Source organism: Ambystoma mexicanum, chromosome 6q (assembly GCF_040938575.1).
Source record: "Ambystoma mexicanum isolate Mex_15411 chromosome 6q, UKY_AmexF1_1, whole genome shotgun sequence".
Lineage (NCBI taxonomy): Eukaryota > Metazoa > Chordata > Amphibia > Caudata > Ambystomatidae > Ambystoma > Ambystoma mexicanum.
This window is the reverse complement of record NC_090937.1, coordinates 1,593,307,959-1,593,317,958: the sequence shown is the minus strand read 5'-3', so window position 1 is coordinate 1,593,317,958 and position 10,000 is coordinate 1,593,307,959. Positions and strand designations below refer to the sequence as shown.

Here is a 10,000-nt window from a genome sequence, read left to right as displayed (position 1 = left end):
CTGATAAGAACAGATACTACACTTGATCTTAGCCAAAAGGCCGAGAAGCGATGCCCCCAAAGGGTTCGCCGGAAAGACTGCTGCTCGGCAGCTACCCTGCTGACTCGGAGCAACGCTCTGCTGCAGAACCCCAGACTCCTCGGCCAGGAATAGCATTTGCATGACCAGCATGCCCGGCGATATTTTGCATGGCTCCGCCCCCAGATTTCCAAGGGTCCCAGAGCGCCAGGGCCGGGGCGGCCAGGCACAGGCTGCAGAGCTCTGCCCAGCCAAGCTGCAGCCTCGGCCTGGCACTGGCCCCGTCACCTAGCGGCGAAAGTCACCCTCAGCTGCCCAGGGGATGTTCCCCCAAGTGCGTCCCCCTCAGATAAGGCTTGGCCGTTCGGGGCCTTTCAGGGGTGAGGCAGGGCAAGGACAGTGTCCCCCATCTCCTCCTTGTGGGGCTGCTGCTGCAGGCCGAGTCTGGCTGGCTGGCTGGCTGGCTGGCACCTTTGCTTTGCAGCTCCCGTGAAAAGCGAGCAAAGGGGCAGACTTTTTTTCTCCTGTGACGGGCACGACAGCACCTTTTCCAAGACAATGAAGAAAATGCATCCGAGTTCAACCCAAAAATATTGCAAAGTGCACAAGTTTCCAGAATTGCTCCGTCTTTTTTTTTCACAGCATTGTTTTCCCCAAGTGGGGAAGTGCACCAGTCCTGGAGGTACTGCAATACCAGGTTGATGCGTGGAGTGGACAGAGCAAGCTCCCATTCCATCTCCCTGTTCCAAAAATCAATTTAATATATGGTCCCCAGATAGAGGACGTATCAGATATTAAACTGATAAGAACAGATTTTTTTTTTTTTTTTTTTTTTTGAACGGTCTCCACATCTCCCCTTACAACCGTCCCTTTCCTCCAGCAAAGTAGTATATACTACTTGCGACTATACGCCAATTAGTTCTCGAATTAAAAGATTTTCACGAATTAAAATTGAATTTGGTTAAAAAACTGTCAAAAAGAAAGACTTTGAGCAAACTGCTCTCCCTAACCCAGATTAGTTAAATAGTTAACGTTCTCCAGTTGTCTTGTTGCCAAATGTTTTGTGCCTCTTGTTTGCCCTTGACTTTGGCATCAAGACAGTAATATGTGTATAAAAAACACAACGCTAACTTTACACACTCCTCTGGAGTGATGTTTTTGTGCTGTAGCACTAGTAATGTTCTGGCCTTCCATAAGGCTTCTTTCGTTGCTGATGTAATTTGGTGAAAAAGAATTTTCTCTTGTTTCCCTCCTCCCTCCTGTATCCCTGTCAAGATGGATTCGAACGTCAGGGTCTGTTCTCCTGTGATTGCAAAAATCAGTGTTTCCAGTTTTTCCCACACTTGTTTTGCAAATGCACAATTCCACACAAAGTGTAGTGTTGATTCGTCCTGAGCGCATTTACTACACTTGATCTTAGCCAAAAGGCCGAGAAGCGATGCCCCCAAAGGGTTCGCCGGAAAGACTGCTGCTCGGCAGCTACCCTGCTGACTCGGAGCAACGCTCTGCTGCAGAACCCCAGACTCCTCGGCCAGGAATAGCATTTGCATGACCAGCATGCCCGGCGATATTTTGCATGGCTCCGCCCCCAGATTTCCAAGGGTCCCAGAGCGCCAGGGCCGAGGCGGCCAGGCACAGGCTGCAGAGCTCTGCCCAGCCAAGCTGCAGCCTCGGCCTGGCACTGGCCCCGTCACCTAGCGGCGAAAGTCACCCTCAGCTGCCCAGGGGATGTTCCCCCAAGTGCGTCCCCCTCAGATAAGGCTTGGCCGTTCGTGGCCGTTCGGGGCCTTTCAGGGGTGAGGCAGGGCAAGGACAGTGTCCCCCATCTCCTCCTTGTGGGGCTGCTGCTGCAGGCCGAGTCTGGCTGGCTGGCTGGCTGGCTGGCACCTTTGCTTTGCAGCTCCCGTGAAAAGCGAGCAAAGGGGCAGACTTTTTTTCTCCTGTGACGGGCACGACAGCACCTTTTCCAAGACAATGAAGAAAATGCATCCGAGTTCAACCCAAAAATATTGCAAAGTGCACAAGTTTCCAGAATTGCTCCGTCTTTTTTTTTCACAGCATTGTTTTCCCCAAGTGGGGAAGTGCACCAGTCCTGGAGGTACTGCAATACCAGGTTGATGCGTGGAGTGGACAGAGCAAGCTCCCATTCCATCTCCCTGTTCCAAAAATCAATTTAATATATGGTCCCCAGATAGAGGACGTATCAGATATTAAACTGATAAGAACAGATACTACACTTGATCTTAGCCAAAAGGCCGAGAAGCGATGCCCCCAAAGGGTTCGCCGGAAAGACTGCTGCTCGGCAGCTACCCTGCTGACTCGGAGCAACGCTCTGCTGCAGAACCCCAGACTCCTCGGCCAGGAATAGCATTTGCATGACCAGCATGCCCGGCGATATTTTGCATGGCTCCGCCCCCAGATTTCCAAGGGTCCCAGAGCGCCAGGGCCGGGGCGGCCAGGCACAGGCTGCAGAGCTCTGCCCAGCCAAGCTGCAGCCTCGGCCTGGCACTGGCCCCGTCACCTAGCGGCGAAAGTCACCCTCAGCTGCCCAGGGGATGTTCCCCCAAGTGCGTCCCCCTCAGATAAGGCTTGGCCGTTCGTGGCCGTTCGGGGCCTTTCAGGGGTGAGGCAGGGCAAGGACAGTGTCCCCCATCTCCTCCTTGTGGGGCTGCTGCTGCAGGCCGAGTCTGGCTGGCTGGCTGGCTGGCTGGCACCTTTGCTTTGCAGCTCCCGTGAAAAGCGAGCAAAGGGGCAGACTTTTTTTCTCCTGTGACGGGCACGACAGCACCTTTTCCAAGACAATGAAGAAAATGCATCCGAGTTCAACCCAAAAATATTGCAAAGTGCACAAGTTTCCAGAATTGCTCCGTCTTTTTTTTTCACAGCATTGTTTTCCCCAAGTGGGGAAGTGCACCAGTCCTGGAGGTACTGCAATACCAGGTTGATGCGTGGAGTGGACAGAGCAAGCTCCCATTCCATCTCCCTGTTCCAAAAATCAATTTAATATATGGTCCCCAGATAGAGGACGTATCAGATATTAAACTGATAAGAACAGATACTACACTTGATCTTAGCCAAAAGGCCGAGAAGCGATGCCCCCAAAGGGTTCGCCGGAAAGACTGCTGCTCGGCAGCTACCCTGCTGACTCGGAGCAACGCTCTGCTGCAGAACCCCAGACTCCTCGGCCAGGAATAGCATTTGCATGACCAGCATGCCCGGCGATATTTTGCATGGCTCCGCCCCCAGATTTCCAAGGGTCCCAGAGCGCCAGGGCCGGGGCGGCCAGGCACAGGCTGCAGAGCTCTGCCCAGCCAAGCTGCAGCCTCGGCCTGGCACTGGCCCCGTCACCTAGCGGCGAAAGTCACCCTCAGCTGCCCAGGGGATGTTCCCCCAAGTGCGTCCCCCTCAGATAAGGCTTGGCCGTTCGGGGCCTTTCAGGGGTGAGGCAGGGCAAGGACAGTGTCCCCCATCTCCTCCTTGTGGGGCTGCTGCTGCAGGCCGAGTCTGGCTGGCTGGCTGGCTGGCTGGCACCTTTGCTTTGCAGCTCCCGTGAAAAGCGAGCAAAGGGGCAGACTTTTTTTCTCCTGTGACGGGCACGACAGCACCTTTTCCAAGACAATGAAGAAAATGCATCCGAGTTCAACCCAAAAATATTGCAAAGTGCACAAGTTTCCAGAATTGCTCCGTCTTTTTTTTTCACAGCATTGTTTTCCCCAAGTGGGGAAGTGCACCAGTCCTGGAGGTACTGCAATACCAGGTTGATGCGTGGAGTGGACAGAGCAAGCTCCCATTCCATCTCCCTGTTCCAAAAATCAATTTAATATATGGTCCCCAGATAGAGGACGTATCAGATATTAAACTGATAAGAACAGATACTACACTTGATCTTAGCCAAAAGGCCGAGAAGCGATGCCCCCAAAGGGTTCGCCGGAAAGACTGCTGCTCGGCAGCTACCCTGCTGACTCGGAGCAACGCTCTGCTGCAGAACCCCAGACTCCTCGGCCAGGAATAGCATTTGCATGACCAGCATGCCCGGCGATATTTTGCATGGCTCCGCCCCCAGATTTCCAAGGGTCCCAGAGCGCCAGGGCCGGGGCGGCCAGGCACAGGCTGCAGAGCTCTGCCCAGCCAAGCTGCAGCCTCGGCCTGGCACTGGCCCCGTCACCTAGCGGCGAAAGTCACCCTCAGCTGCCCAGGGGATGTTCCCCCAAGTGCGTCCCCCTCAGATAAGGCTTGGCCGTTCGTGGCCGTTCGGGGCCTTTCAGGGGTGAGGCAGGGCAAGGACAGTGTCCCCCATCTCCTCCTTGTGGGGCTGCTGCTGCAGGCCGAGTCTGGCTGGCTGGCTGGCTGGCTGGCACCTTTGCTTTGCAGCTCCCGTGAAAAGCGAGCAAAGGGGCAGACTTTTTTTCTCCTGTGACGGGCACGACAGCACCTTTTCCAAGACAATGAAGAAAATGCATCCGAGTTCAACCCAAAAATATTGCAAAGTGCACAAGTTTCCAGAATTGCTCCGTCTTTTTTTTTCACAGCATTGTTTTCCCCAAGTGGGGAAGTGCACCAGTCCTGGAGGTACTGCAATACCAGGTTGATGCGTGGAGTGGACAGAGCAAGCTCCCATTCCATCTCCCTGTTCCAAAAATCAATTTAATATATGGTCCCCAGATAGAGGACGTATCAGATATTAAACTGATAAGAACAGATACTACACTTGATCTTAGCCAAAAGGCCGAGAAGCGATGCCCCCAAAGGCTTCGCCGGAAAGACTGCTGCTCGGCAGCTACCCTGCTGACTCGGAGCAACGCTCTGCTGCAGAACCCCAGACTCCTCGGCCAGGAATAGCATTTGCATGACCAGCATGCCCGGCGATATTTTGCATGGCTCCGCCCCCAGATTTCCAAGGGTCCCAGAGCGCCAGGGCCGGGGCGGCCAGGCACAGGCTGCAGAGCTCTGCCCAGCCAAGCTGCAGCCTCGGCCTGGCACTGGCCCCGTCACCTAGCGGCGAAAGTCACCCTCAGCTGCCCAGGGGATGTTCCCCCAAGTGCGTCCCCCTCAGATAAGGCTTGGCCGTTCGTGGCCGTTCGGGGCCTTTCAGGGGTGAGGCAGGGCAAGGACAGTGTCCCCCATCTCCTCCTTGTGGGGCTGCTGCTGCAGGCCGAGTCTGGCTGGCTGGCTGGCTGGCTGGCACCTTTGCTTTGCAGCTCCCGTGAAAAGCGAGCAAAGGGGCAGACTTTTTTTCTCCTGTGACGGGCACGACAGCACCTTTTCCAAGACAATGAAGAAAATGCATCCGAGTTCAACCCAAAAATATTGCAAAGTGCACAAGTTTCCAGAATTGCTCCGTCTTTTTTTTTCACAGCATTGTTTTCCCCAAGTGGGGAAGTGCACCAGTCCTGGAGGTACTGCAATACCAGGTTGATGCGTGGAGTGGACAGAGCAAGCTCCCATTCCATCTCCCTGTTCCAAAAATCAATTTAATATATGGTCCCCAGATAGAGGACGTATCAGATATTAAACTGATAAGAACAGATACTACACTTGATCTTAGCCAAAAGGCCGAGAAGCGATGCCCCCAAAGGGTTCGCCGGAAAGACTGCTGCTCGGCAGCTACCCTGCTGACTCGGAGCAACGCTCTGCTGCAGAACCCCAGACTCCTCGGCCAGGAATAGCATTTGCATGACCAGCATGCCCGGCGATATTTTGCATGGCTCCGCCCCCAGATTTCCAAGGGTCCCAGAGCGCCAGGGCCGGGGCGGCCAGGCACAGGCTGCAGAGCTCTGCCCAGCCAAGCTGCAGCCTCGGCCTGGCACTGGCCCCGTCACCTAGCGGCGAAAGTCACCCTCAGCTGCCCAGGGGATGTTCCCCCAAGTGCGTCCCCCTCAGATAAGGCTTGGCCGTTCGTGGCCGTTCGGGGCCTTTCAGGGGTGAGGCAGGGCAAGGACAGTGTCCCCCATCTCCTCCTTGTGGGGCTGCTGCTGCAGGCCGAGTCTGGCTGGCTGGCTGGCTGGCTGGCACCTTTGCTTTGCAGCTCCCGTGAAAAGCGAGCAAAGGGGCAGACTTTTTTTCTCCTGTGACGGGCACGACAGCACCTTTTCCAAGACAATGAAGAAAATGCATCCGAGTTCAACCCAAAAATATTGCAAAGTGCACAAGTTTCCAGAATTGCTCCGTCTTTTTTTTTCACAGCATTGTTTTCCCCAAGTGGGGAAGTGCACCAGTCCTGGAGGTACTGCAATACCAGGTTGATGCGTGGAGTGGACAGAGCAAGCTCCCATTCCATCTCCCTGTTCCAAAAATCAATTTAATATATGGTCCCCAGATAGAGGACGTATCAGATATTAAACTGATAAGAACAGATACTACACTTGATCTTAGCCAAAAGGCCGAGAAGCGATGCCCCCAAAGGGTTCGCCGGAAAGACTGCTGCTCGGCAGCTACCCTGCTGACTCGGAGCAACGCTCTGCTGCAGAACCCCAGACTCCTCGGCCAGGAATAGCATTTGCATGACCAGCATGCCCGGCGATATTTTGCATGGCTCCGCCCCCAGATTTCCAAGGGTCCCAGAGCGCCAGGGCCGGGGCGGCCAGGCACAGGCTGCAGAGCTCTGCCCAGCCAAGCTGCAGCCTCGGCCTGGCACTGGCCCCGTCACCTAGCGGCGAAAGTCACCCTCAGCTGCCCAGGGGATGTTCCCCCAAGTGCGTCCCCCTCAGATAAGGCTTGGCCGTTCGGGGCCGTTCGGGGCCTTTCAGGGGTGAGGCAGGGCAAGGACAGTGTCCCCCATCTCCTCCTTGTGGGGCTGCTGCTGCAGGCCGAGTCTGGCTGGCTGGCTGGCTGGCTGGCACCTTTGCTTTGCAGCTCCCGTGAAAAGCGAGCAAAGGGGCAGACTTTTTTTCTCCTGTGACGGGCACGACAGCACCTTTTCCAAGACAATGAAGAAAATGCATCCGAGTTCAACCCAAAAATATTGCAAAGTGCACAAGTTTCCAGAATTGCTCCGTCTTTTTTTTTCACAGCATTGTTTTCCCCAAGTGGGGAAGTGCACCAGTCCTGGAGGTACTGCAATACCAGGTTGATGCGTGGAGTGGACAGAGCAAGCTCCCATTCCATCTCCCTGTTCCAAAAATCAATTTAATATATGGTCCCCAGATAGAGGACGTATCAGATATTAAACTGATAAGAACAGATACTACACTTGATCTTAGCCAAAAGGCCGAGAAGCGATGCCCCCAAAGGGTTCGCCGGAAAGACTGCTGCTCGGCAGCTACCCTGCTGACTCGGAGCAACGCTCTGCTGCAGAACCCCAGACTCCTCGGCCAGGAATAGCATTTGCATGACCAGCATGCCCGGCGATATTTTGCATGGCTCCGCCCCCAGATTTCCAAGGGTCCCAGAGCGCCAGGGCCGGGGCGGCCAGGCACAGGCTGCAGAGCTCTGCCCAGCCAAGCTGCAGCCTCGGCCTGGCACTGGCCCCGTCACCTAGCGGCGAAAGTCACCCTCAGCTGCCCAGGGGATGTTCCCCCAAGTGCGTCCCCCTCAGATAAGGCTTGGCCGTTCGTGGCCGTTCGGGGCCTTTCAGGGGTGAGGCAGGGCAAGGACAGTGTCCCCCATCTCCTCCTTGTGGGGCTGCTGCTGCAGGCCGAGTCTGGCTGGCTGGCTGGCTGGCTGGCACCTTTGCTTTGCAGCTCCCGTGAAAAGCGAGCAAAGGGGCAGACTTTTTTTCTCCTGTGACGGGCACGACAGCACCTTTTCCAAGACAATGAAGAAAATGCATCCGAGTTCAACCCAAAAATATTGCAAAGTGCACAAGTTTCCAGAATTGCTCCGTCTTTTTTTTTCACAGCATTGTTTTCCCCAAGTGGGGAAGTGCACCAGTCCTGGAGGTACTGCAATACCAGGTTGATGCGTGGAGTGGACAGAGCAAGCTCCCATTCCATCTCCCTGTTCCAAAAATCAATTTAATATATGGTCCCCAGATAGAGGACGTATCAGATATTAAACTGATAAGAACAGATACTACACTTGATCTTAGCCAAAAGGCCGAGAAGCGATGCCCCCAAAGGCTTCGCCGGAAAGACTGCTGCTCGGCAGCTACCCTGCTGACTCGGAGCAACGCTCTGCTGCAGAACCCCAGACTCCTCGGCCAGGAATAGCATTTGCATGACCAGCATGCCCGGCGATATTTTGCATGGCTCCGCCCCCAGATTTCCAAGGGTCCCAGAGCGCCAGGGCCGGGGCGGCCAGGCACAGGCTGCAGAGCTCTGCCCAGCCAAGCTGCAGCCTCGGCCTGGCACTGGCCCCGTCACCTAGCGGCGAAAGTCACCCTCAGCTGCCCAGGGGATGTTCCCCCAAGTGCGTCCCCCTCAGATAAGGCTTGGCCGTTCGTGGCCGTTCGGGGCCTTTCAGGGGTGAGGCAGGGCAAGGACAGTGTCCCCCATCTCCTCCTTGTGGGGCTGCTGCTGCAGGCCGAGTCTGGCTGGCTGGCTGGCTGGCTGGCACCTTTGCTTTGCAGCTCCCGTGAAAAGCGAGCAAAGGGGCAGACTTTTTTTCTCCTGTGACGGGCACGACAGCACCTTTTCCAAGACAATGAAGAAAATGCATCCGAGTTCAACCCAAAAATATTGCAAAGTGCACAAGTTTCCAGAATTGCTCCGTCTTTTTTTTTCACAGCATTGTTTTCCCCAAGTGGGGAAGTGCACCAGTCCTGGAGGTACTGCAATACCAGGTTGATGCGTGGAGTGGACAGAGCAAGCTCCCATTCCATCTCCCTGTTCCAAAAATCAATTTAATATATGGTCCCCAGATAGAGGACGTATCAGATATTAAACTGATAAGAACAGATACTACACTTGATCTTAGCCAAAAGGCCGAGAAGCGATGCCCCCAAAGGGTTCGCCGGAAAGACTGCTGCTCGGCAGCTACCCTGCTGACTCGGAGCAACGCTCTGCTGCAGAACCCCAGACTCCTCGGCCAGGAATAGCATTTGCATGACCAGCATGCCCGGCGATATTTTGCATGGCTCCGCCCCCAGATTTCCAAGGGTCCCAGAGCGCCAGGGCCGGGGCGGCCAGGCACAGGCTGCAGAGCTCTGCCCAGCCAAGCTGCAGCCTCGGCCTGGCACTGGCCCCGTCACCTAGCGGCGAAAGTCACCCTCAGCTGCCCAGGGGATGTTCCCCCAAGTGCGTCCCCCTCAGATAAGGCTTGGCCGTTCGTGGCCGTTCGGGGCCTTTCAGGGGTGAGGCAGGGCAAGGACAGTGTCCCCCATCTCCTCCTTGTGGGGCTGCTGCTGCAGGCCGAGTCTGGCTGGCTGGCTGGCTGGCTGGCACCTTTGCTTTGCAGCTCCCGTGAAAAGCGAGCAAAGGGGCAGACTTTTTTTCTCCTGTGACGGGCACGACAGCACCTTTTCCAAGACAATGAAGAAAATGCATCCGAGTTCAACCCAAAAATATTGCAAAGTGCACAAGTTTCCAGAATTGCTCCGTCTTTTTTTTTCACAGCATTGTTTTCCCCAAGTGGGGAAGTGCACCAGTCCTGGAGGTACTGCAATACCAGGTTGATGCGTGGAGTGGACAGAGCAAGCTCCCATTCCATCTCCCTGTTCCAAAAATCAATTTAATATATGGTCCCCAGATAGAGGACGTATCAGATATTAAACTGATAAGAACAGATACTACACTTGATCTTAGCCAAAAGGCCGAGAAGCGATGCCCCCAAAGGGTTCGCCGGAAAGACTGCTGCTCGGCAGCTACCCTGCTGACTCGGAGCAACGCTCTGCTGCAGAACCCCAGACTCCTCGGCCAGGAATAGCATTTGCATGACCAGCATGCCCGGCGATATTTTGCATGGCTCCGCCCCCAGATTTCCAAGGGTCCCAGAGCGCCAGGGCCGGGGCGGCCAGGCACAGGCTGCAGAGCTCTGCCCAGCCAAGCTGCAGCCTCGGCCTGGCACTGGCCCCGTCACCTAGCGGCGAAAGTCACCCTCAGCTGCC

The 10,000-nt window shown here is 55.3% G+C and overlaps 12 non-coding genes across 12 annotated transcripts in view; all 12 read right to left on the bottom strand.

Annotated features, from left to right (window-relative positions):
* LOC138517395 (U2 spliceosomal RNA) overlaps positions 1-52 on the bottom strand; it is a 191-nt gene extending 139 nt beyond the window's left edge. Inside the window, exon 1 of the small nuclear RNA XR_011282584.1 lies at positions 1-52. This exon is cut by the window's left edge and continues 139 nt beyond it. This is a non-coding gene — a small nuclear RNA (U2 spliceosomal RNA).
* Positions 53-678: 626 nt separating this feature from the next.
* Positions 679-863, bottom strand: LOC138517594 (U2 spliceosomal RNA). Its single transcript, XR_011282744.1, has one exon. It is a non-coding gene; the product is annotated as a U2 spliceosomal RNA (small nuclear RNA).
* A 1,231-nt stretch (positions 864-2,094) lies between these two features.
* On the bottom strand, positions 2,095-2,285 carry LOC138517394 (U2 spliceosomal RNA). Its single transcript, XR_011282583.1, has one exon. It is a non-coding gene; the product is annotated as a U2 spliceosomal RNA (small nuclear RNA).
* Positions 2,286-2,921: 636 nt separating this feature from the next.
* LOC138517393 (U2 spliceosomal RNA) lies at positions 2,922-3,112 on the bottom strand. Its single transcript, XR_011282582.1, has one exon. It is a non-coding gene; the product is annotated as a U2 spliceosomal RNA (small nuclear RNA).
* A 626-nt stretch (positions 3,113-3,738) lies between these two features.
* Positions 3,739-3,929, bottom strand: LOC138517392 (U2 spliceosomal RNA). The gene has a single exon (XR_011282581.1). It is a non-coding gene; the product is annotated as a U2 spliceosomal RNA (small nuclear RNA).
* A 636-nt stretch (positions 3,930-4,565) lies between these two features.
* Positions 4,566-4,756, bottom strand: LOC138517391 (U2 spliceosomal RNA). Its single transcript, XR_011282580.1, has one exon. It is a non-coding gene; the product is annotated as a U2 spliceosomal RNA (small nuclear RNA).
* Positions 4,757-5,392: 636 nt separating this feature from the next.
* Positions 5,393-5,583, bottom strand: LOC138517389 (U2 spliceosomal RNA). Its single transcript, XR_011282578.1, has one exon. It is a non-coding gene; the product is annotated as a U2 spliceosomal RNA (small nuclear RNA).
* A 636-nt stretch (positions 5,584-6,219) lies between these two features.
* Positions 6,220-6,410, bottom strand: LOC138517388 (U2 spliceosomal RNA). Its single transcript, XR_011282577.1, has one exon. It is a non-coding gene; the product is annotated as a U2 spliceosomal RNA (small nuclear RNA).
* A 636-nt stretch (positions 6,411-7,046) lies between these two features.
* Positions 7,047-7,237, bottom strand: LOC138517387 (U2 spliceosomal RNA). Its single transcript, XR_011282576.1, has one exon. It is a non-coding gene; the product is annotated as a U2 spliceosomal RNA (small nuclear RNA).
* A 636-nt stretch (positions 7,238-7,873) lies between these two features.
* LOC138517386 (U2 spliceosomal RNA) lies at positions 7,874-8,064 on the bottom strand. Its single transcript, XR_011282575.1, has one exon. It is a non-coding gene; the product is annotated as a U2 spliceosomal RNA (small nuclear RNA).
* A 636-nt stretch (positions 8,065-8,700) lies between these two features.
* On the bottom strand, positions 8,701-8,891 carry LOC138517384 (U2 spliceosomal RNA). The gene has a single exon (XR_011282574.1). It is a non-coding gene; the product is annotated as a U2 spliceosomal RNA (small nuclear RNA).
* A 636-nt stretch (positions 8,892-9,527) lies between these two features.
* Positions 9,528-9,718, bottom strand: LOC138517383 (U2 spliceosomal RNA). The gene has a single exon (XR_011282573.1). It is a non-coding gene; the product is annotated as a U2 spliceosomal RNA (small nuclear RNA).
* Positions 9,719-10,000: the final 282 nt, after the last annotated feature.